Source organism: Schistocerca americana, chromosome 1 (assembly GCF_021461395.2).
Source record: "Schistocerca americana isolate TAMUIC-IGC-003095 chromosome 1, iqSchAmer2.1, whole genome shotgun sequence".
NCBI classification, from domain to species: Eukaryota; Metazoa; Arthropoda; class Insecta; order Orthoptera; family Acrididae; genus Schistocerca; species Schistocerca americana.
In genome coordinates this window covers 1,266,239,410-1,266,262,840 of record NC_060119.1, presented here as the reverse complement: position 1 = coordinate 1,266,262,840, position 23,431 = coordinate 1,266,239,410, and positions in this window count along the sequence as shown.

Sequence of the window (23,431 nt, the reverse complement as noted above, 5' to 3'; positions counted from 1 at the left end):
CCTTAGCTATATGCTTCTGATTAAGGTCTATATTTATTAATGGCGTCATACCATTTACTGTACGGAACTGTATGTACTGTGTCTTATCAAAATTCAGTGAGAGTCCGTTTACAAGGAACCACTTAGTAATTTTCTGAAAGACATTATTGACAATTTCATCAGTTAATTCTTGTTTGTCAGGTGTGATTACTATACTTGTATCATCAGCAAAGAGAACTAACTTTGCCTCTTCATGAATATAGAATGGCAAGTCATTAATATACACTGCTGACCACCGTAAATGCAACACCCTGAAGGAAGCATCCGAATCAAGTGAAATTTACACCATGGGTTTGCAGCGACGAGATATGCAACTGATTAGAATTTCAGCGCAGACGCACATCACGCGCGCCTGTGGCGCCACCTCATAGCGCCATTTAAGGCTTGGCGATTTCGACGAGTGTACGTTCGGCACGTGTGTTTACCTTGTGGTTGTTTCACAAGACGATCAGTTATGCCTCCTAGACAACAGTGAACATCGTTTGATCAAGTATCCGAGTTCAACAGAGGAAGGATAGTGGCTTACCGAGATTGTGGATTATCATACAGAGAAATCGCTAGTCGTGTTGGACGAAACCAAACAACTGTAATGCGGATATGTGACTGTTGGATGCAGGAGGGTACGACGGACTGACGTGGTCGATCGCATTCACCTCGGTGCACCACTGCACGTGCTGATAGGCAAATTGTGCGCATGGCAGTGACGGATCGCTCAGTGACATCCCGAACCATAGCACAGCACATTGCGTCTGTAACGCATCATCCAGTGTCTGCGCGTACCATTCGATGCCGTTTACAGCAGAGTGGTCTGTCCGCAAGACGTCCATTGCTTCGTCTACCATTGACGCAGAACCACAGACGTCTCTGTTGCCAATCGTGTGATGACAGATGGATGTGGACGGCAGAATGGAATGACGTTGTCTTTACTGACGAGGCACGCTTCTGTCTGCAGCACCACGATGGTCGGATTCAAGTGTGGAGACACCGTGGAGAGAGGATGCTGGACAGCTGCATTATGCACCGCCACACTGGTCTTGCACCAGGTATTATGGTATGGGGCAGTATTGGATATTACTCTCACATGCCTCTAGTATGCATTGCCAGTACTTTAAATAGCCAGCGCTACATATCCGAGGTGCTGGAGCCAGTTGTCCTTCCTTACCTTCAGGGCTCGGCCACAGCCATATTTCAACAGGATAATGCGCGACCACACGTGGCACGCATTGTCCAAAGGTTCTTCGTCAATAACCAGATTGAAGTGCTTCCCTGGCCGGCTCGCTCTCCGGATCTTTCGCCGATAGAAAACATGTAGTCCATGGTTGCTCAACGAGTGACCCAGATTACATCACTAGCTGCCACACCAGATGATCTTTGGCAACGTGTGGAAGCTGCTTGGGCTGCTGTACCCCAGGAACACATCCAATGTCTCTTTGACTCAATGCCGAGACGTGTGGCAGTGGTGATCTCCAACAATGGAGGCTACTCTGGCTACTGATTCTGGCAGGAACCACATGTCACAGACGTCTGTAAACGTAATCATTTGATACTTGGTCAACATGTTATCTACAAAATAAATTTTGTTGTACTACTTGTCTTTCTTTGTGTTGCATTTACGGTGGCCAGCAGTGTATATTAAGAACAACAAAGGACCCAAGATCAACCCTTGTGGAACCCCATTCTTGATAGTTCCCCAGTTTGAGGAATGTGCTGATCTTTGCATATTATGTGAACTGCTTATTTCAACTTTCTGCACTCTTCCAGTTAGGTACAAATTAAACCATTTGTGCACTGTGCCACTCATGCCACAATACTTGAGCTTGTCTAGCAGAATTTCATGATTTACACAATCAAAAGCCTTTGAGAGATCACAAAAAATCCCAATGGGTGGTGTTCGGTTATTCATATCATTCAAAATTTGATTGGTGAAAGCATATATGACATTTTCTGTTGAAAAACCTTTCTGGAAACCAAACTGACATTTTGTTAGTACTTCATTTTTACAGATACGTGAAGCTACTCTTGAATACATTACTTTCTCAAAAAATTTGGATAAAGCTGTAGAAGGGAGATTGGACAGTAATTGTTGACATCAGATCTATCCCCTTTTTTATGCAAAGGTATAACAATAGCATATTTCAGTCTATCAGGGAAAATGCCCTGTTCCAGAGAGCTATTACACAGGTGCCTGAGAATCTTACTTATCTGTTGAGAACAAGCTTTTAGTATTTTGCTGGAAATGCCATCAATTCCATGTGAGTTTTTGCTTTGAAGCAAGTTTATTATTTTCCTAATTTCAGAGGGAGAAATGGGTGAGATTTCAATTGTATCAAATTGCATAGGTATGGCCTCTTCCATTAACTGCCTAGCATCTTCTATTGAACACCTGGATCCTACTATATCCACAACATTTAGAAAATGATTATTAAAAATATTTTCAACTTCTGACTTTTTGTTCGTAGAGTTTACATTCAATTTGATGGTAATACTGTCTTCCTGTGCTCTTGGTTGACCTGTTTCTCTTTTAATAACATTCCAAATTGTTTTAATTTTATTATCAGAGTTGCTGATTTCAGACATGATACACATACTTCTGGATTTTTTAATAACTTTTCTTAATATAGCACAGTAGTTTTTATAATGTTTGATAGTTTCTGGGTCACTACTCTTTCTTGCTGTCAGATACATTTCCCTTTTCCGGTTACAAGATATTTTTATGCCCTTAGTAAGCCGTGGTTTGTTACATGGTTTCTTACGAGTATATTTAACTATTTTCTTGTGGAAGCAGTTTTCAAATGCATTTACAAAAGTGTTATGAAATAAATTATATTTTAAATTGGCATCAGGTTCATGGTACACCTCATCCCAGTCTAACTGCTGTAGGCTTTCCCTGAAATTTGCAATTGTTAAATTGTTGACTGAACGTACTACTTTGGAGGACTGTTTAGTACTGCTGAATGGAGCTATGTCATATATTGTAACTAGCAGTGGATCCTGATGCAGTTTGGAATTCCTGTGTGATGGTCTGGATAGGTGTCTGCCTATTACACATTATGATCATCTTTAACTGTCGGCAGTCTCTGTCAGTCCATAGAAGAGGTTGACCTGTATGCTTTTGTGCTGTATGTGTCCCTTCACGTTTCCACTTCACTATCATATCAGAAACAGTGGACCTGGGGATATTTAGGAGTGTACAAATCTTGTGTACAGGCGTATGACATAAGTGACACCCAACCATCTGACCAATTTCGAAATCTGTGAGTTCCATGGAGCGCCCCATTCTGCTCCCTCACGATGTCTAATGACTACTGAGGTCACTGATACGGAGTACCTGGCAGTAGGTGGCAGCACAATGCACCTAATGTGAAAAACATGTTTTTGGGGGTGTCCAGACACTTGTGATCACATAGTGTATATTGGGTCACCCAATGTAAAATGTAGCAGCAGTGATGATTTTGAACAGGCTGATGTAAATATGCAAAAATTTGGATCACTAGAAATTCTTAATTTTACTGTGTAAACATCCCAAATTTTTTGTACTGTTTGGCATAAACACTTAACATCGTGGAGTATAGATAATAATTTTACAGTCCTGCACTTACACTAATCTGGCTTCACCCTCAAAATATAAATACATGACTTTCTTCAAAGCAGTCAGAATTTAAATCCTTGTATTAGAAGAATAAAGCAAACCACTAAGTACCTTTACTATCACATTTTAAGCAAACTGTTCATAACGTAAAAAAAAAAAAGAAAGAACTATCTTACATTTTATCAGAACCTCATTGAGAGACATTCATGAAACTAATCTTTAAGAATCAAGGATCATTTATGTGTAAATTTTCATACACCAGAAGCTGATCTGTATGATGCTCTTTGAAACTTATTCATGTTGAAGTACCTAAGATCCATTGTGCAGGAACCATTGGTTTTCAGACAGCAACAGCAGCTCATAGTCACAAACAATCTGAATTTTACTGCAGTTGGTTTCAACTATAGAATAGTCATCATCACTGCTAAAGACGGTACAAAGGACAAATACCAGTAAAGTAACAGCGGTTGCAACCAGTGTCACACAGCCATACAAGATATGTATAAATGCCAACATAGCAAAAAACATATGGACATGAAGTTCAGAGGCATGTAGCCCGCAATTTGAATTCGGGAATTCATACAGAAGTCATTATGAAAGATACAGCCAGTGGAACAAAAGTTGTCGAAGTCTAATACAAAACAGAAAGCTACTGCTTACAAAACCTTGCAGTGGCTTCTCATTGTTTCAGACCCAAATATTCACACCCTTTATGTGGACATACCATTAATTATGTCAGACAAAACCATTTAATTGCAAGTAAATTACAAAAATCAGTGGATATTTATTACATCTAAGAGTAGGTGTATAATATTGTGAAAATTTCTTAAAATACATAAAATGAGCAAACAATTAAAACTGAAAATATTTAACAATTAAAACATACTGGAGCAAAAATTGTATAGATCAAACACGTATCCCCTTTATATGGGCAAACTATTAGTTATGTCAGGCCCAGCTATTTCATGATATACAAATTACACAAATCATTGGGCATTTATTGCATCGTAAAATAGGTGTATCATACCGTAAAAATTTTTTTATCTATAAAATGGGTAAACAATTAGAACTGAATGTATTCAAAGGCATAGTGTCCAAGTGGGCTCACTTCATAGCAAATGGCTGTGAATGTAAGGAACTAAAATGCCACATACATAAGAAAAATATTAACAGCTAAAGTACACTGGAGTAAAACTGCACAGAGCACACCCAGATGTAAAAATTACCATATGTTCTAGGTGCTCTAGAACAGCAGAAAATGGTGATCTTCTCAAAGAGATCCATGAATATGCTCTTCTCAGGCTAGTGCAGTAACTTCACATGTGAATCAACAGTTGGCACACAATGTCTACTCTGAATGAGGTGAGCAGCAAGGTTGGGCATTACTGAATCTTTCTTATCAAAGGCCACATGTTCATCAAAGTGGACCTCCACTCTATGCCCCATCTGTACAATGTAGCAGGTGTCATAATCAGTAGAAGAAGGAGATTTTATGCCATTCTAGAGCATTTGATTTTCACCTGCTCAGTGAACAGGTGTTGCCCAGAACACCATGTTTGAGAGTTATTCAAGAACCCACTGTTGGATAGAGGCAGTCATGACAGCTCATAAGACATACAGATCCTGAATTTCATATCCCTTTATTATTATTTACATTTTATGGCCTTCATTGGACAACTCTAGCCAACTTTATACAAAGAAATTTTCAGTTTCCTATCAGCCCAGTACCTCTTCATTCTCTCAGAACTCATCCTTCTTTCTTCATCAGAAATCACCCTTCCTATTGTCTATCTGTTGAGTCTCATTTGCAGCCTGGTTTGTTTGTCTGTAAGTTTCTTGATTTTGTCAGTTTTGTTTCTTAAGTCTTCCAATGTAATCTGTAGCTCACCCATATCTTCCTCGATTTCTGTAATCCACTCAATATTGCACTTACTATTTCAAAATTTTTCTATTATTCTTCTTATGATGCTGTTCTCTGTTGTTCTGATTAGATGTCCGAAAAATGAAATGCGTTTCTTCCTGATTGTACTTGTGGCGCAGATGATCTGAGTATCCTCTTTGAACTAAGCTAAACATTATCTTTGTGCAGTTCTGCCATGTTAGTTCTGTGTAAGCCTTGCTTGTGTAAAGAGGTGAATAAACGAACTACCACAAAATGGGAGTGTTGTTTGGTGTAACCGACCCAAACTTCCTCCTCATACTCATTACTAGTTCAATTTCCTTGTAGACTGTTTCATTTGTAGCTACTCTCCAGTGTCCATCTTTCTGGTATGATTTGTTGATGCACATTCTGATGATTCTTCTCTTTGTTTTGAGTATTTTGTCTATTTGTGCAATGTTAGCTGTTTTGAAGATGGTTTCACTTGCGTATGTTATTTCTGGTTGAGTGACTGTTTCGTAGTGTTTTAATTTTGTTGCTATTGACAGGCTCGTTTTGTTGTAGGTGTTCTTGGTGATTTATTGTTTATTCTGTTATGCCATATTGGTTTTTCGTTGAGGTTATATGTTATGATTTCTCCGAGATATTTAAATTTATCTACAATTTTGATTTCTTGGTTTCCTGTGGTAATTTTGTTTATGAGTGGTGGGTTGGTTAACATGATGACTGTTGTTGATAATTCTTCCGGGTTATATGGCCATGGTCCATAGAATTCTTCTATTCCTAACGTTTCGTCCAATACTACGTTGGACATCCTCAGAGGTATGGCTGGTCCTGCTGAGTCCTACCGACTGACGAGTCAGGCGTCGGAGAGCGGCCTAAATACCGAGGAAAATGGGCGTGGTCTAGCTTGCACATAGTAGCAGAGAGAAAACTAGAAAAAATGTAACTATCGATAATAGTCCGTCATGGACAAAAATCACTTATCGATTCTTTAAAGCCACTGTCCATATCTTGCTTAATTTCAAGGCCTTTTCTTTTCTATTAAAATTATCTTCATGTTTATAAATTTCAATAGCCTCCGTATACAGTCGTGGATAATAGTTCGTGATAACACTTAAAAGTGTAGTTTCAGAAAACTTAACTACATGGTCACCTGACTGAAGTGCATGTTCTGCAACAGCCGATTCATCTATTTTTCCCAGTTGCCAAAGACTTTTATGCTCCTTTACCATCGTATTCACACTTCTTTTCACAGTACCAACATAGACCTTGCCAAAAGTACACAGAATTTTACACACACCGCTAGATGATAATGGTGGCCTTCTATCTTTAACAGAATGAAGTACTTGTCCTATTTTTCTAGTAGGTTTGAATACCGGTTTCACTTTATGTTTCAGCAAAATGTTGCCGATTCGATCTGTAACCTTACTAATGAAAGGTAAAGACACCGTGTTCTTCCATTGTTGTGTACCATCCTTGTTCTTTGGCCTGCTGTAATTAGGTTTATAGGAAGGCTATTGAAATTCATGAACATGAAGATAATTTTAACAGAAAAGAAGAGGCCCTGAAATTAAGCGAGATATGGACAGTGGCGTTACAGAATCGATAAGTGATTTTTATCAATGACGGCCTATTAGCGATAGTTACATTTTATCATTGACTAGTTTTCTCTCTGCTACTATGTGCAAGCTAGACCACGCCCATTTTCCTCGGTATTTAGGCCGCTCTCCGACGCCCGACTCATCAGTCGGTAGGACTCAGCAGGACCAGCCATACCTCTGAGGATGTCCAACATAGTATTGGATGAAACATTAGGAATAGAAGAATTCCATGGACCACGGCCATATGACCCGGAAGAATTATCAACAACAGTACCATCCGGTTGCGAAAGCCTCATTGAATAACATGATGACTGTTTTTTCAAAGGACATTCCAAGACCAATTTTCTGTGCTGTTTCCTGTAGTGAGATAACTTGTTGTTTGTTTCCTGAATACTGTTGGACAAGAGAGCAAGGTGATCAGCAAATCCTAGACAATTTAAACTTATGTTGTCTTTGGGTCTTCCAATTTGGATGTTCTTTGGGTTATTCTTGTACCATTACCACATTATGTCTAAAGCACAGTTGAACAGCTGGGGTGTTAAGCAATCTCCTTGTCTTAAAACTGTTTTTATGATGAATGGCTCAGAGTGTTCCCCCCTGAACTTGACTTTTGATAGAGTGTTGCTTAAGTGAGTTCTATCAATTTGATTAATTCTGTTTAGAGTCCAAAATTTCTTAAGATTTTTAGCATTGAAGGTCTATGGACACAGTCATATGCTTTTTTAAAGTCTGCAAAGGTTATTACAAGAGGTTTATTTCGTATTGTGTAATATGCTATGGCTTATTTTAAAGTGATGATCTGTTCTGCACAGCTTCTCCAAACTCTGAAGCCTCCTTGGTATTCACCTAATTCTTCCTCTAGTTGCTCTTTGATCCTCTTGTATAAGATTGTGGAGAAAAATCTTGTATGTACAGTCTAAGAGAGAGATACCGCTGTAATTATCTGGCTTGCTTTTATCTCCTTTTTTGTGGAGTGTGTGGATTATGGCTGTGGTCCCATGTTTGGGAAACTTTTCTGTTATGCAGATTTTTGTTAGGGCTATGTGTAAGGATGTTTGAACAGTATCACTGGCATATTTCCACATTTCTGCAAAAACTTGGCCTTGTCTGCATGCCTTATAAGTTTTCATCTCTCCCATAGTGCTCAGATTCAATTTTTCATCTTTCTGAGTGCCATTTCCACCTCTTGGATTGTTGGAGGACTTATGAGATCAGATGGGGTCCTGATGGGTGTGTCTGTATTAATTGCTAAAAGTTCCTGTGGTTCTTCACAATTCAAAAGTTTACTAAATACTTTTGCCATGATTTCAGCATTTTCCTTGTCATTATGTGTCATTTTTCCACCTTCCCCTTTCAGCATTAATGTGGGATGGGCAAATTTTTGTGAATGTCTTCTAAACATTTTGTAAAAGTCTCTGGAATTGGTTTTATGGTAATTTTCTTCTATTGAGTCAATTAGATCTTTCTGTGATTGTCTCTTTCTTTACCTGATAATTTGCATGAACTTTTACCTGATTTTCTGAGGGTGGTTGCATTTACTTCTGTTTTGTGTGTTTGAAATTTTAACCATGCATGATGTCTTTCTTCATGAATTTTGTCACATTCTGAGTTCCACCAGACATGTCATTTATGTGGGTTCAATGGGGCTAAATTTTCTGCTTGGTGCCTGAGAATTTGAACCAGTTCTTGTAAATTATCTGTCAGTTTTATGCTTTGTGTGACTTCTGTATATTTATCATTTCTAATTAATTGGTGGGGATTGAAGTTCCTCTTTCATTTATTGCACTTTGGCTTCTTTTATTAGTGGTGTGAACTTAATTATGATTTTGACAATGTAATGATCTGAACCTGTATCTACCCTTCTTAATACTTTAACATTGTAGATTTCTCTGTGAATCCAATGAGATGTTGTTGTGGTCTTCAGTCCAGAGACAGGTTTGATGCAGCTCTCCATGCTATTCTATCCTGTGCAAGCTTCTTCATCTCCCAGTACATACTGCAACCTACATTCTTCTGAATCTGTGTAGTGTATTCATCTCTTGATCCCCCTCTACGATTTTTACCCTCCTCAGTGCCCTCCAATACTAAATTGGTGATCCCGTGATGCCTCAGAATATGCCCTATCAATCAATCCCTTCTTCTAGTCAAGATGTGCCACCAATTTCTCTTCTCTCCAATAATGCACTCACAGTGTAAAAGGATTATCTAAGACTATTTCTTCTTCTAATCAGCACTAATGTCATTGTAATTAACTGCAGCAAGAGACACGATTTACCTGAGTGGTTGTGCGTGAAAAAGGAAACTGATAAAATTAATAATGAGCTTAAAAGATTTTGTACAAAGTTCTCTAATGTTAAATTAGTTGATGTAAGGATGTTTGATAGGTCATGTTTTACAACCCACGCTCTTCACATGAACAAAAAGGGAAGATCAAAATTATCACATGTAGTAAATGAACAAATTAGCCCTCAGTCTCACACCCCAGCCAAAGAACTAGTATAAAACGAATGGAATAATGTGCTTGTTACTGAAGTCAAGGTTTCTCGTGAGAGTCAAGCCAGTCTGAACAATATAGTAGTGTAGCAGATAGGAAAAAAGCCCTGAAACTAATACACATAAATATTCAGTGCCTCAGTAATAAACTAGAAGTTTTACAAGTTTTTGTGACAGAACATGCCCCCCATATCTTGTGATTACTGAACAGGGTTTAGGTTAGCATCTCACTTTTGTAGAGCAGAAATGGAGAAGGGATGAGTTGCCACATTCATCAGGAACTGTAATAAATTTAACAAAGGGTGCAGTGGGGCATAGAACAAACTGATGATGCAGACAAAAAGTATGACAGTTTTCTCACTGATTATAAATATTGCTATGATGTAGCATTCCAGACGAGGTAATCAAACATAGTTCTACCAGTATAGGTACTCACCTAACTGACATTATTAATACTTCTTTCAGGACAGGGGAGTTCCCATCAAAACTAAAACTCTCCATGATAAAGCCACTTCACAGAAAGGATAGTACAGCTGACATAAATAATTATAGGCCAGTGTCATTATTGTCAGGTTTCTCTAAAGTAATTGAAAGAGTAATGTATGAAAGGCTACATGACTTCCTGAATAAAAATAAAACACTGACTAATGCTCAAAATGGGTTTAAAAAGAACAGATTCATAGAAACAGCAGTCTTCCAATTCATGTCTTTCTGCCATCTGCCTAACCTTCGTAACCTCTTAGTTCATCCCTATGAAATCCCCAAACCACCTTCCCTACCCTCTGGCTCCTACCCTTGTAACCGCCCCCGGTGTAAAACCTGTCCCATGCACCATACCACCACCACCTACTCCAGTCCTGTAACCCGGAGGGTGTACACGATCAAAGGCAGAGCCACGTGTAAAACAACCCACGTGATTTACCAACTGACCTGCCTACACTGTGAAGCTTTCTATGTGGGAATGACCAGCAGCAAACTGTCCATTTGCATGAATGGACACAGGCAGACAGCATTTGTTGGTAATGAGGATCACCCTGTGGCTGAACATGCCTTGGTGCACGGCCAGCACATCTTGGCACAGTGTTACACTGTCCGGGTTATCTGGATACTTCCCACTAACACCAACCTGTCAGAACTCTGGAGATAGGAACTTGACCTTCAGTATATCCTCTCTTCTCGTTATCCGCCAGGCCTCAATCTCCGCTAATTTCTAATTTCAATTTGCTGCCGCTCATACCTCACCTGTCTTTCAACAACATCTTTACCTCTGTACTTCCGCCTTGACTGGCATCTCTGCCCAAACTCTTTGCCTTTACAAATGTCTGCTTGTGTCTGTGTATGTGCGGATGGATATGTGTGTGTGTGTGTGTGTGAGAGAGAGAGTATACCGTATTTACTCGAATCTAAGCCGCACTTTTTTTCCGGTTTTTGTAATCCAAAAAACCGCCTGCGGCTTAGAACCGAGTGCAAAGCAAGCGGGAATTCTGAAAAATGTTGGTGGGTGCCGTCACAACTAACTTCTGCCGTCGAATATATGTAGCGCCACACAGGCATGCTTTGTAGGCACAAAGATAAATACTGGCACCAAAATCTCTGCGTCAGTAAATAAATTTAAAAAAGAAAAGTGGAAGACAAGCCTTTTTCCTCCGCCCAGAGTTTCGACCACTGCGTTTTGGTACATTATCCAACGAAGTAAATACAAATTCTGTATTGTTGATCTTCGAATGTAGCAGCATTTCAATGTACTACGAAAATCCGACTGGCAAGACTGTTTGGGATGTTTGTCAATATGGCCAACTCAACGTTCTGAATTTTTTCCTACCTGTGAGAAGAGATGGTTGCTAATAGGAGCTTTTATGAATTGTGAATCACATGTAGTATTATCTTCGCCATAAGATTAATACGAATATAAACATTTTGCCATGTATTGTTTCGTGTTTGCTACTATCTCATTTAAATCCTGTCTGCCTAATAAACTACGAAACTAGAGTGAGACAACAGCAAACGCGGAAGAATATACATATCATATCATGTTTATATTCGTATTATTCTTATGCCTGATAGTGATACAGTCAGAAATGAAGCACGGCAACTGACTATATTTTTAAATCTAAGATGACTCTAATTTCTGTGCAGAATGTAATGAACCAAAGAGGCGCCGGCAAAGATTTTCAAATGGAGAAAAATTTTCGCTAAAATTTCGTTCAGAACATCATCTATCGTACGCAGTCTATTATTTGGTTCTTGTTGATCATTATCAAAGAAAGAAGTAGTGTAAGTAACAACAAATGTCTCGCTAATGAGACGACTCCTCTCTATTTTTTATTTGTAAGCGGCGGTAGCGCGCACAGAAGCAAGCCACGCCGCGAGCGGCGACAGGCCGTAAACACGCACTATCAGAATGCGACAAACAATGCATGACACAGTACAGTAATGCATTTTCAGCTTAGAGTGACGTAAACACCTATAACAAAGAGAACGGCACTTATCAGATCAAAGAAAAATAAGCAGTCAGTTCAAACCAGACAAAGCACGTGAAAAAGGAAGGGTACCCGTATAAATACGGAAGGAGCGCGTGACGCGTAGCAATGGCTACCTGGTAAACCGTAACTGCTAAGCTTACGACTCGAACCAAACTACTGGAGCTGTATCGTCATTCATTCGACCTGAATTGTGTCTCATATTACAACTAGGCGACCTTTGTTTCGATTTGGAGGTGCGACCTAAAACTTTTCTCTCCCCTTGAATTTCGAGTCTCAAATTTCAGGTGCGGCTTAGATTCGGGAAAAATTTTTTTCCTTGATTTCGAGTCTCATTATTCAGGTGCGGCTTAGATTCGAGTGCGGCTTAGATTCGAGTAAATATGGTACCTGTCCTTTTTTCCCACTAAGGTAAGTCTTTCCGCTCCCAGGATTGGAATGACTCCTTACCCTCTCCCTTAAAACCAACATCCTTTCGTCTTTCCCTCTCCTTCCCTCTTTCCTGACGAAACAACCGTTGGTTGCGAAAGCTTGAATTTTGTGTGTATGTTTGTGTTTGTTTGTGTGTCTATCAACCTGCCAGCACTTTCGTTTGGTAAGTCACATCATCTTTGTTTTTAGATATATTTTTCCCACGTGGAATGTTTCCCTCTATTGTATTAGTATTATTTTTATATACTTATATAAAATATTTGTATTTATTATCTAAGTTTTTGAAACAAATTAAAGGTAAGAAACTATATTGTAATTGACTACATCCATACAATGTATATTGTTAATGGATGACTAAAGATCTTGATTGATTGATTGATTCATTGAACATAGACATTCATAAATTTTGCCTAGAACAGCATATGGAAGCATGTGCAACAGAGGTAGAATTTCAAAAAAAATCCTTCATAATATTAAGTGTATATCGAGCACTTGCAGGTAACTTTAATCTGTTCATAAACCACCTTGAAGCTGTACTGGCCCATTAACAACCAAAAATAAAGAAATAGTGGTTGCTGGTGATTTCAATGTAGATTTCCTTAAAGACTCTCCCAATAAGAACTTATTTGAGTTAGTAACTCTATCATTCAACTTAATTCCTACTGTAAAGTTCCCCACTAGGGTAGCCAATTGCTCACAAACAGCCATTGATAATATCTTTATAGGAAAGTCCAATGAAGAAAATTATATTACAAAACCAATAGTCAATGGCCTCTCAGTTCCTTCTGTTAAATATTAATACTGAACAGGATATAAAATCTGTTAAATCTGAGCTAAAGAGGGTAATCAATAAGCCAAAAATTGATTATTTTAGGACACTCTTCAAAGACATTCACTGGACTGCTGTTACAGTGCTCATGGCATGAATGAAAAATATAACACGTTTGCTAATAAAGTGCTTATCTTATTTGAATACTGTTTTCCCCACAAAACTAACCGAGGTTAGAGCAAAGTCTGCAAAGAAGCCATGGATTACTCAAGGAATAGGGGTATCTTGTAAAACAAAAGGAAAAATGTATCTGTCATTCCAAAACAGAAACAGTTCTGATGTAGATGTTATAGCACATTACAAGAAATACCGAAAAATATCAAAGACTGTTATACGGACATCAAAGCAAATATATTACAAGTCATATCAGACAACAAAATAAAGACAAATGGGATATAGTGAAGGAGGAGAGCAGTAGAACCAGACATGAAGAGGGATAAATAGCATTAAATGATTCATTGGTGAACTTTTTAACAAACATTTTACAACTGTTACTGACAGGATGGGGTTGTCAGGTTCTCAAGATGCTGCTCTGGAATGCCTCAGACCAGACATTTCAAGTAACTTCCATAATATGAATTTGACCCTCACTACCCCAGCAGAAAAAATGTCCATCATAAAATCGTTAAAATCAAAAACATCTAGAGGGGATAATGAAATATCAACAAAGTTAATTAAAGAATGTGATTCTGAGTTAAGTATTATATTAAGCTATCTGTGCAACCAGTCGTTTATCAGTGGAATATTTCCTGAATGGTTGAAATATGCTGAAGTTAAGCCACTGTTTAAGAAGGGAGATAAAGAAATAGCATCAAATTTCCATCCAGTTTCACTTTGGCCATCATTCTCAAAAATTTTTGAAAAAGTAATTTACAATTGGCTTTTGTAGCCATCTTATCTCAAATAATATACTGTCAAAGTCACAGTTCGGTTTTCTAAAGGGTTCTGATATTGAGAAGGCTATCTACACTTACAGTGAAAATGTGCTTAATTCATTAGACAAAAAAATTGCAGGCAACTGGTATATTTTGTGATCTGTCAAAAGCATTTGACTGTGTAAATCACAATATCCTTTTCAGTAAATTAGAATATTATGGTGTAAAAGGAAATGTTGCAAAATGGTTTAAATTTATATCTCTGGTAGGAAACAAAGGGTGTTATTAGGAAAGAGACATGTATTAAGCTATCAGGCATCATCCAACTGGGAACTAATTACATGTGGAGTCCCACAAGGTTCCATTTTAGGGCCCTTGCTTTATCTTGTGTATATCAATGACCTTTCATCAGTAACATTATCAGGCACCAAGTTTGTTTTGTTTGCCAATAATACAAACATTGCAATAAATAGCAAATCAAATGTAGTCTTAGAAAGATCGGCTAGTAAAATATTTGTGGACATTAATCACTGGTTCATAGCCAGTTCTTTGTCACTAAATTTTGAAAAAACATACTACATGCAGTTGAAAACTTGTAAGGGGTATCCCCTGAGTATATGCCTAACATATGATGACAAGCAGATAGAAGAAGTGGACAGTATTAAATTCTTGGGATTACGCCTTGATAATAAATTCAACTGGGAGGAGTACATCACAGAACTGCTGAAGTGTCTTAACAAATCTCTATTGGCAATGCGAATTGTGTCAGACATAGGGGATATAAAAATGAAAAAGCTGGCATACTATGCTTAATTTCATTCCATAATGTCATATGGGATTATTTTTTGGGGTAATTTATCAAGCCAAGCTAAAGTTTTCTGGGCACAAAAACGTGCAGTAAGAGTTATATGTGGTGTGAACTCAAGAACATCCAGCAGAAGCCTGTTTAGGGAACTAGGGATACTAACTACTGCTTCCCAATACAGAGTGTTACAAAAAGGTACGGCCAAACTTTCAGGAAACATTCCTCACACACAAATAAAGAAAAGATGTTATGTGGACATGTGTCCGGAAACGCTTAATTTCCATGTTAGAGCTCATTTTAGTTTCGTCAGTATGTACTGTACTTCCTCAATTCACCGCCAGTTGGCCCAATTGAAGGAAGGTAATGTTGACTTTGGTGCTTGTGTTGACATGCGACTCATTGCTCTACAGTACTAGCATCAAGCACATCTGTACGTAGCATCAACAGGTTAGTGTTCATCACGAACGTGGTTTTGCAGTCAGTGCAATGTTTACAAAGGCAGAGTTGGCAGATGCCCATTTGATGTACGGATTAGCACGGGGCAATAGCCATGGCGCGGTACGTTTGTATTGAGACAGATTTCCAGAACGAAGGTGTCCCAACAGGAAGACGTTCTAAGCAATTGATCGGCGTCTTAGGGAGCATGGAAAATTCCAGCCTATGACTCGCAGCTGGGGAAGACCTAGAACGATGAGGACACCTGCAATGGACGAGGCAATTCTTCATGCAGTTGACGATAACCCTAATGTCAGCGTCAGAGAAGTTGCTGCTGTACAAGGTAACGTTGACCACGTCACTGTATGGAAAGTGCTATGGGAGAACCAGTTGTTTCTGTACCATGTACAGCGTGCGCAGGCACTATCAGCAGCTGATTGGCCTCCACGGGTACACTTCTACGAATAGCTCATCCAACAATGTGTCCTCATTTCAGTGCAAATGTTCTCTTTACGGATGAGGCTTCATTCCAAAGTGATCAAATTGCAAATTTTCACAATCAACATGTGTGAGCTGATGAGAATCCGCATGCAATTGTGCAATCATGTCATCAACACAGATTTTCTGTGAACGTTTGGGCAGGCATTGTTGGTGATGTCTTGATTGGGCCCCATGTTCTTCCACCTACGTCAATGGAGCACGTTATCATGGTTTCATACAGGATTCTCTACCTGTGCTGGTAGAACATGTGCCTTTACAAGTACGACACAACATGTGGTTCGTGCATGATGGAGCTCCTGCACATTTCAGTCGAAGTGTTTGTACGCTCCTCAACAACAGATTCGGTGACCGATGGATTGGTAGAGGCGGACCAATTCCATGGCCTCCGCGCTCTCCTGACCTCAACCCTCTTGACTTTCATTTATGGAGGCATTGGAAAGGTCTTGTCTACGCAACCCCGGTACCAAATGTAGAGATTCTTTGTGGTCGTATTGTGGACGGCTGTGATACAATACGCCATTCTCCAGGGCTGCATCAGCAAATCAGGGATTCCATGCGACGGAGGGTGGATGCATGTATCCTTGCTAACGGAGGACATTTTGAACATTTCCTGTAACAAAGTGTTTGAAGTTATGCTGGTATGTTCTGTTGCTGTGTGTTTCCATTCCATGATTAATGTGATTTGAAGAGAAGTAATAAAATGAGCTCTAACATGGAAAGTAAGCGTTTCCGGACGCATGTCCACATAACATATTTTCTTTCTTTGTGTGTGATGAATGTTTCCTGAAACTTTGGCCATGCCTTTTTGTAACACCCTGTATCTTTATTCCTTAATGAAATTTGTCATTAAAAATATATCACTTTTTCAAACCAACAGCTCAATTCATGGAATCAATACTAAAAATAAGAATAATCTTCACAAGGATTTAAAGTCACTTACTCTTGTACAAAAAGGTGTGCATTATTCAGGAACACACATTTTCAATAACTTGCCAGCAGCCATAAAAAGCTTAAAGCTTAACAACCAATTAAATTCAGTTTAAGAGAAGCCTAATGAATTTATTGGTGGCCAACTCCTTCTACTCCATTGATGAATTTCTCAGTACAACCAACTTATATATATAAAAACAAAGATGCTGTAACTAACCAAACAAAAGTGTTGGTATGTTGATAGAGATGATACAAAACACACAAACACACACACAAATTTCAAGCTTTCACAACCCAAGGTTGCTTCACCAGGAAAGAGGGAAGGAGAGGGAAAGACGAAAGGATGTGGGTTTTAAGGGAGAGGGTAAGGAGTCATTCCAATCCTGGGAGCGGAAAGACTTACGTTAGTGGGAAAAAAGGACAGGTATACACTCACACACACACACATATCCATCTGCATATATACAGACACAGGCAGACATATATAAATGCAAAGAGGTTGGGCAGAGATGTCAGTCGAGGTGGAAGTACAGTGGCAAAGACGTTGTTGAATGACAGGTGAGGTACGAGCAGCAGCAACTTGAAATTAGCGGAGATTGAGGCCTGGTGGGTAATGGGAAGAGAGAATATATTGAAGGGCAAGTTCCCATCTCCAGAGTTCTGACAGGTTGGTGTCAGTGGGAAGTATCCAGATAACCTGGACAGTGTAACACTGTGCCAAGATGTGTTGGCCGTGCACCAAGGCATGTTTAGCCACAGGGTGATCCTCATTACCAACAAACACTGTCTGCCTGTGTCCATTCATGTGAATGGACAGTTTGTTGCTGGTCATTCCCACATAGAAAGCTTCACAGTGTAGGCATGTCAGTTGGTAAATCACGTGGGTGCTTTCACATGTGGCTCTGCCTTTGATCATGTACACCCTCCGGGTTACAGGACTGGAGTAGGTGGTGGTGGGACGGTGCATGGGACAGGTTTTACACCGGGGGCGGTTACAAGGGTAGGAGCCAGAGGGTAGGGTAGGTGGTTTGGGGATTTCATAGGGATGAGGGATGAACCAAGAGGTTACGAAGGTTAGGTGAATGGTGGAAAGACACTCTTGGTGGAGTGGGGAGGATTTCATGAAGGATGGATCTTATTTCAGGGCAGGGTTTGAGGAAGTCATATGCCTGCTGGAGAGCCACATTCAGAGTCTGATCCAGTCCTGGAAAGTATCCAGTCCTGGAAAGTGTGGTACTTTTGGGGTTCTTCTGTGGGAGGTTCTGGGTTTGAGGGGATGAGTAAGTGGCTCTAGCGATTTGCTTCTGTGCCAGGTCGGGAGAGTAGTTGCGGGATGCGAAAGCTGTTTTTAGGTTATTGATATAGTGATTCAGGGATTCAGGACTGGAACAGATTCGTTTACCACGAAGACCTAAGCTGTAGGGAAGTGACCGTTTGATATGGAATGGGTGGCAGCTGTCAAAATGGAGGTACTGTTGCTCGTTGGTGGGTTTGATGTGGACTGATGTGTGGAGCTGGCCATTGGACAGATAGAGCTCAACGTCGAGGAAAGTGGCGTGGGATTTGGAGTAGGACCATCAGATTCACCTGGTCCTGGACAGACAGCATCAAGATATAACATTATCAAAATATATGAATACAACAATACTATGATAGTAATTTAATATCGCAAGACATATTCAAGTTATAAGTTAGATTACAATAATATCACAACAATAAAATAGATACAAGTATATAATGAAATTAAATATAATGGTTGCTGTTGGAGTCATGGAACTGAGATGCAGCTCAAGTAAACACTATGCTGTTACTAGAGAAGAATTCTTCAATATTGTAGAAGGGTTGCTATTTTAGCTTACACAAAATAGTAGTTTTAAACTGCTCCCATGGTAAAGACTGAATGTCATCAGGTAGGGCATTAAACAATTGTAGGGCCACCATTGCGAAACTGTTTTGTGTCTTTGCTAATCGACATCTTGGCATGTTGATACTGTCTTTGTTGCGAGTGCTGTATTTGTGAACTTCATTTCATTTTCTGTAGATATGGTTTCTCTTTATGTGGAAGAGGCATTTCAATATATACTGGCTGTAAACAGTCAGAACTCCTAACCTGGTGGTCTGCTTTTTTTGCTTGAAGTAATGATCCTCACTGCTTTGTTTTGCAGTAAAAGCACATTCTTGCAGCCTGCAGAATGGCCCCAAAACAACAGCCCATAACTCATGTGGCTGTGGAACATTGCATAGTACACAACAGGTACTGTTCTGGTTCTATACTTTTCAGTTTCCTCAAGAGGTACATGACATGTGAAAGTTTGGAACATACATGTTTGGTGTGTTGTTGCTATATTAATTTGGTATCAATGAGATAGCCCAGAAGTTTAACATCTGCTGCATTACCCAGTGCTCCCATATTGCTGAGGCTGCATATCATTCTCTGAGTTTTTTCTTCATTAATTTTCATTTTGTTAACAATAAACCAGGCCTTAGCTTCATTGAACAAGACTTCTGCTTGTTGGATTGCCTGTACAACATTCTCTCCTTTTGAGAACAAGGTTGTATCATCCGTGAACTGCAAGGTGTGCCCATTGGAGCCTACGTCATTTACGAAGATAAGGAACACCAGGGGCCCTATTACCGGTCCCTGTAGCACACCATACTGTAGCTTCTTCTCACGTGAATCATCTCCTTGTACAGAGGCAGTCTATGTTTCTCAGGTAGGATTCAAGAGTTTGCAGGAGAGATCCCCTTGTACAATATGTTTTTAGCTTCCTGAGCAGGGCCTTAAGTGGGATGCAGTCAGATGCCTTACTAAGGTGACAGAGTACTAGTGTTATAGACTCTTTGTCTTCAAAACCCTGACTTATGTTTGTAACTAAGTCAAGTACAGCTGGTGTTGTTGATGTGCCCTTCCAAAAGCTATGTTGTGCATCATAAAAGAGACTATTTCCTTCAAAGTAACTTAATAGTTGTTCTTTCATTATCGACTCCATCATTTTCGGTAGTACTGGTATTATAGACATGGACCTGTATCTTGACACTTCATGTGGACTGCCTTTTTTGTAAACATGCACTGTGTGTGCTACTTTCGGGAAGTCTGGAAATTCCCCCACACGGAGGCTTTTATTTATTACTCTGTTAATGGCTGTGCAATTTCACTGATTATGGTTTTTAACATAGTACAGGACATGCCATAAATATCAAGGCTCCCTGAAGATTTGTAGCTTTTTACAATTTTTATTATTTCTTTTGGATACACTCTCTTACACATTACCATGCTGCATTTATTCTCAAATTTCACAGCAGCTGCAGGATCTATTCCGAAGTCAGGAGTTTCATCTACTGTGTTTTCCACTATTTTTAAATAATAGTCATTAAACTCATCTGGACTGCAAGAATTAGAGCAAGAAGTGGGCTTTTTCCTGTGCTCATTAACCAGATACTATGCTGCTTTACAAGGATTCTGAGCTTCTTCAATAAATCTGGCATTACTTTCCTTCTTTGCATTTTCTACTTCCTTTCTGTACATCCTTTTGGTCTGTAAATAACTAGAGTACAGTCTATCCTTAATATCTATATCTTTAGCAGCTTTGACCTTGTCATTTAGTATTTGGGCAATACATTTTATTTTGGTTAGTCTAGGGGTATACCACCTCTTTACTTTGTTAGTTTTTTGTCCACATTTTGATTTAGCATTTGAATATCTCTTGGATTTAAAGGGTCTGGAACATGAGATTGAATGTAGAATTTGGTGGCAATTGACCAATTATTTGGTGCCAATCTATAAAAGCCACTGTAGTTTTGAAATCATCTCTGCTTTTCTTTGTAATAACTCTATTTTGGAATACATAACTTGAATGCCAGTTGAGAATCTATTGTGTACTTACTGAGTTTGTCCATAACTTCATGATGACTGCATGGTGATCTGCTAGTATAGGGTCCACCACAATTACTTTGTAGTCCCAACTATTTAGGTTTGTCACAATTGTGTCAAGACAAATAGCTCCTCTTGTTGGTAGAGAGTTTCCTACGAATAGCGCATAGCTGCTTACCAAGTTCACGAAAGCTCTTTCATTATCTTCTCCAATATGAATGTTGAAGTCCCCACATAAAGCAATTTTTGTCCCTAAGTCCACTAGATGACACAGACAGCTTTCCAACTGGTTGAGGAAATCTTCAAAATTTCCATCTGGGGAATGGTACACAAAAACAATTAAGATGGCATCTTGACAGACCCAAAGCAGCTAATTCTAGGTCTAGATCTACACAAAATTTACTTAAGTCAATTTTATTGGCACTGAGCTTACTATTTACATACCCAGCCACACCACCATGGATAGTAGTTCCTCTAACCATGCAGTCACCATTTCTAAATATTCAATGTTTCTGTAGTATTCTGTTTCTGGTTGGGGTAGCCAGTGTTCACATATACATAATACATCAGGTCTCACTTCATCAAGAAACAATAATAATGTATCAAGTTTTGTTCTGAGGCACTGCAAATTTAAACTTGCTGTAACTAAGACACATTTTCTTAAATGATACCATTTCCTTTTTGACTGGAATGTTCTTGGTCTTGGGAGTTTATTACACTTTTGCACTGGGCATCCTCCAGAATAAAAAATGTTTTATCACAATGTACTTCAGCCATATACTGTTGTCCATTAGGTCAAAATCAACACCAATTTTGAAGCTGTTATTTATTCCCTTTGTTTCCAGTTTTTCAACTGTAAAATTTTTGAATAGTGGTTTTCTTGTCTTGGTATGACGTTAATATGAGCAACAACTAGCTTTTCATCTTCTTCTGTATATTTCCGGTGTTTTGTCTTATTTCCTCACTTTTCTTTATATAGGGTCTCACCACTCTGCTTCAACTGTGTAAATATATGAACTCTTCTTTTGTTCAAACCGAGAACTTCAATAAATGTTCCTCTACATACTCTTATTACATCTCCCTCTCCATCAGGCAATGGGTACACATAGATACGTTTTTCTTCCTGTGTATGACCAGTTGTCCTGCCCCTTCTTCAGTAGACAGCTGAGCAGTTTCGTTACTATCAATGTATATTTTTGACCTTCACCTCTTTACTTTGCAAACATGTATGAAAGACAATGCATAGTTATTTTGCTTCACTGTATCATTTAGTGGGCAGAATTCCCTAAACAGCTTTATGAATGGTGCCATTTACAGCAGACCTGAAAGAGTGAAGCAGGATATATGTTTAAATCAACATGCATAAGTATTTGCAGGTAAGTAAACGATTTCATTCAAGTTGTTAACTATAACTTCATATTCATAATGATGATTTTTGTCATAAGAAATACGTTTCAATAACAAATTAAACGCATTAAAATACTAGAACATCAGTTATGCAGATTGCAACCCTTGTAATAAAAATTAAGACGGCAATCAAGGCGAACCTGGTGCTTGAGAGCCTCTTTAGCTGGAACCACAGTGCTGTCTTTTCGAGTGTATTCCTTTCCTTCGTTGCGTAATTTCTTCCTTTCACTTTGAGCACTATTTCACCTCTCTTCCTTCGTTTTGGTGCAGTTTTCCTTTCCATTTTTCAATACTGTGTATTATGTATCTGTTATAATTACTTGTTATAATTGTTGCAAACAAACCATAGAGCTACTTCAGTTGTCAACAAATCACACAAAGTACGCACCAAGACAATAACAGAGGACAGAGGGCGCATGACCCGTTATTTGCACATCGATGTTGGTGTTAAATGAGAGTGCCATCTTGTAATAGCTGCAAATACTGTTTCGAGCTGTTCTGGTTCTTGTATCAGAATATGTGTTATTGGCGTTGGCGGTTACAGCAGAATTTCACCTATAACTCAAATTTCCATATTTTGGCACTTGACCCGTTATTTACTTACATGTCACAATAAGTAGCAATATAAAAGTTTAATAATCCTAGTGATTTTCCGGACGCAGTTCCCATTTTGATTACTGGCTGCTCTATGTACCCATCCACATCTAGGAGAGATAATCGTCAAGAACGGGTTGGAGTCCCATAATGTTCACTGCACGTTTCCTTGCGATTGCGAGCGTAGATCTTTCCTAACGTTCACGGGTATCCTTTACAGTGTCGTGTCGTAATTTCAGATGATTTGTTACTGCCTTTTAATGCGTTATTTTTGGTGCGCGTCTTTTTCGGCGTTGTTGTAGATACGACCCTGGGTACGCCGTTACAGCCAGGGTTTCTTGCGGCCCTGGAGGCCGCGGCGAGGCGACTCGGCCGCCGCCCTGTGTGACGCTGTGGTGATCATCGAGCAGCGTGCTGCCGGAGGCGCCCACACTACCACCTCCCAATGGGCGAAGGACGGCGCGCGGCTCGCCGGCTGCCAGAAGTCTCCGGTCACCTCTGACACTGACACCGATCGAAGTGTGGCTCTCCTGCACCACAGCATGCGGGACCGCTCATCGTCGTCGTCGTCTGACAGCTCACCTGGTCGCCTGGTGACACACCTCTCACCCGACGGCTGTCCTTCTCTCTCGAATCAGTCACCTGCTGGAACTCACCTCCACCTGGAC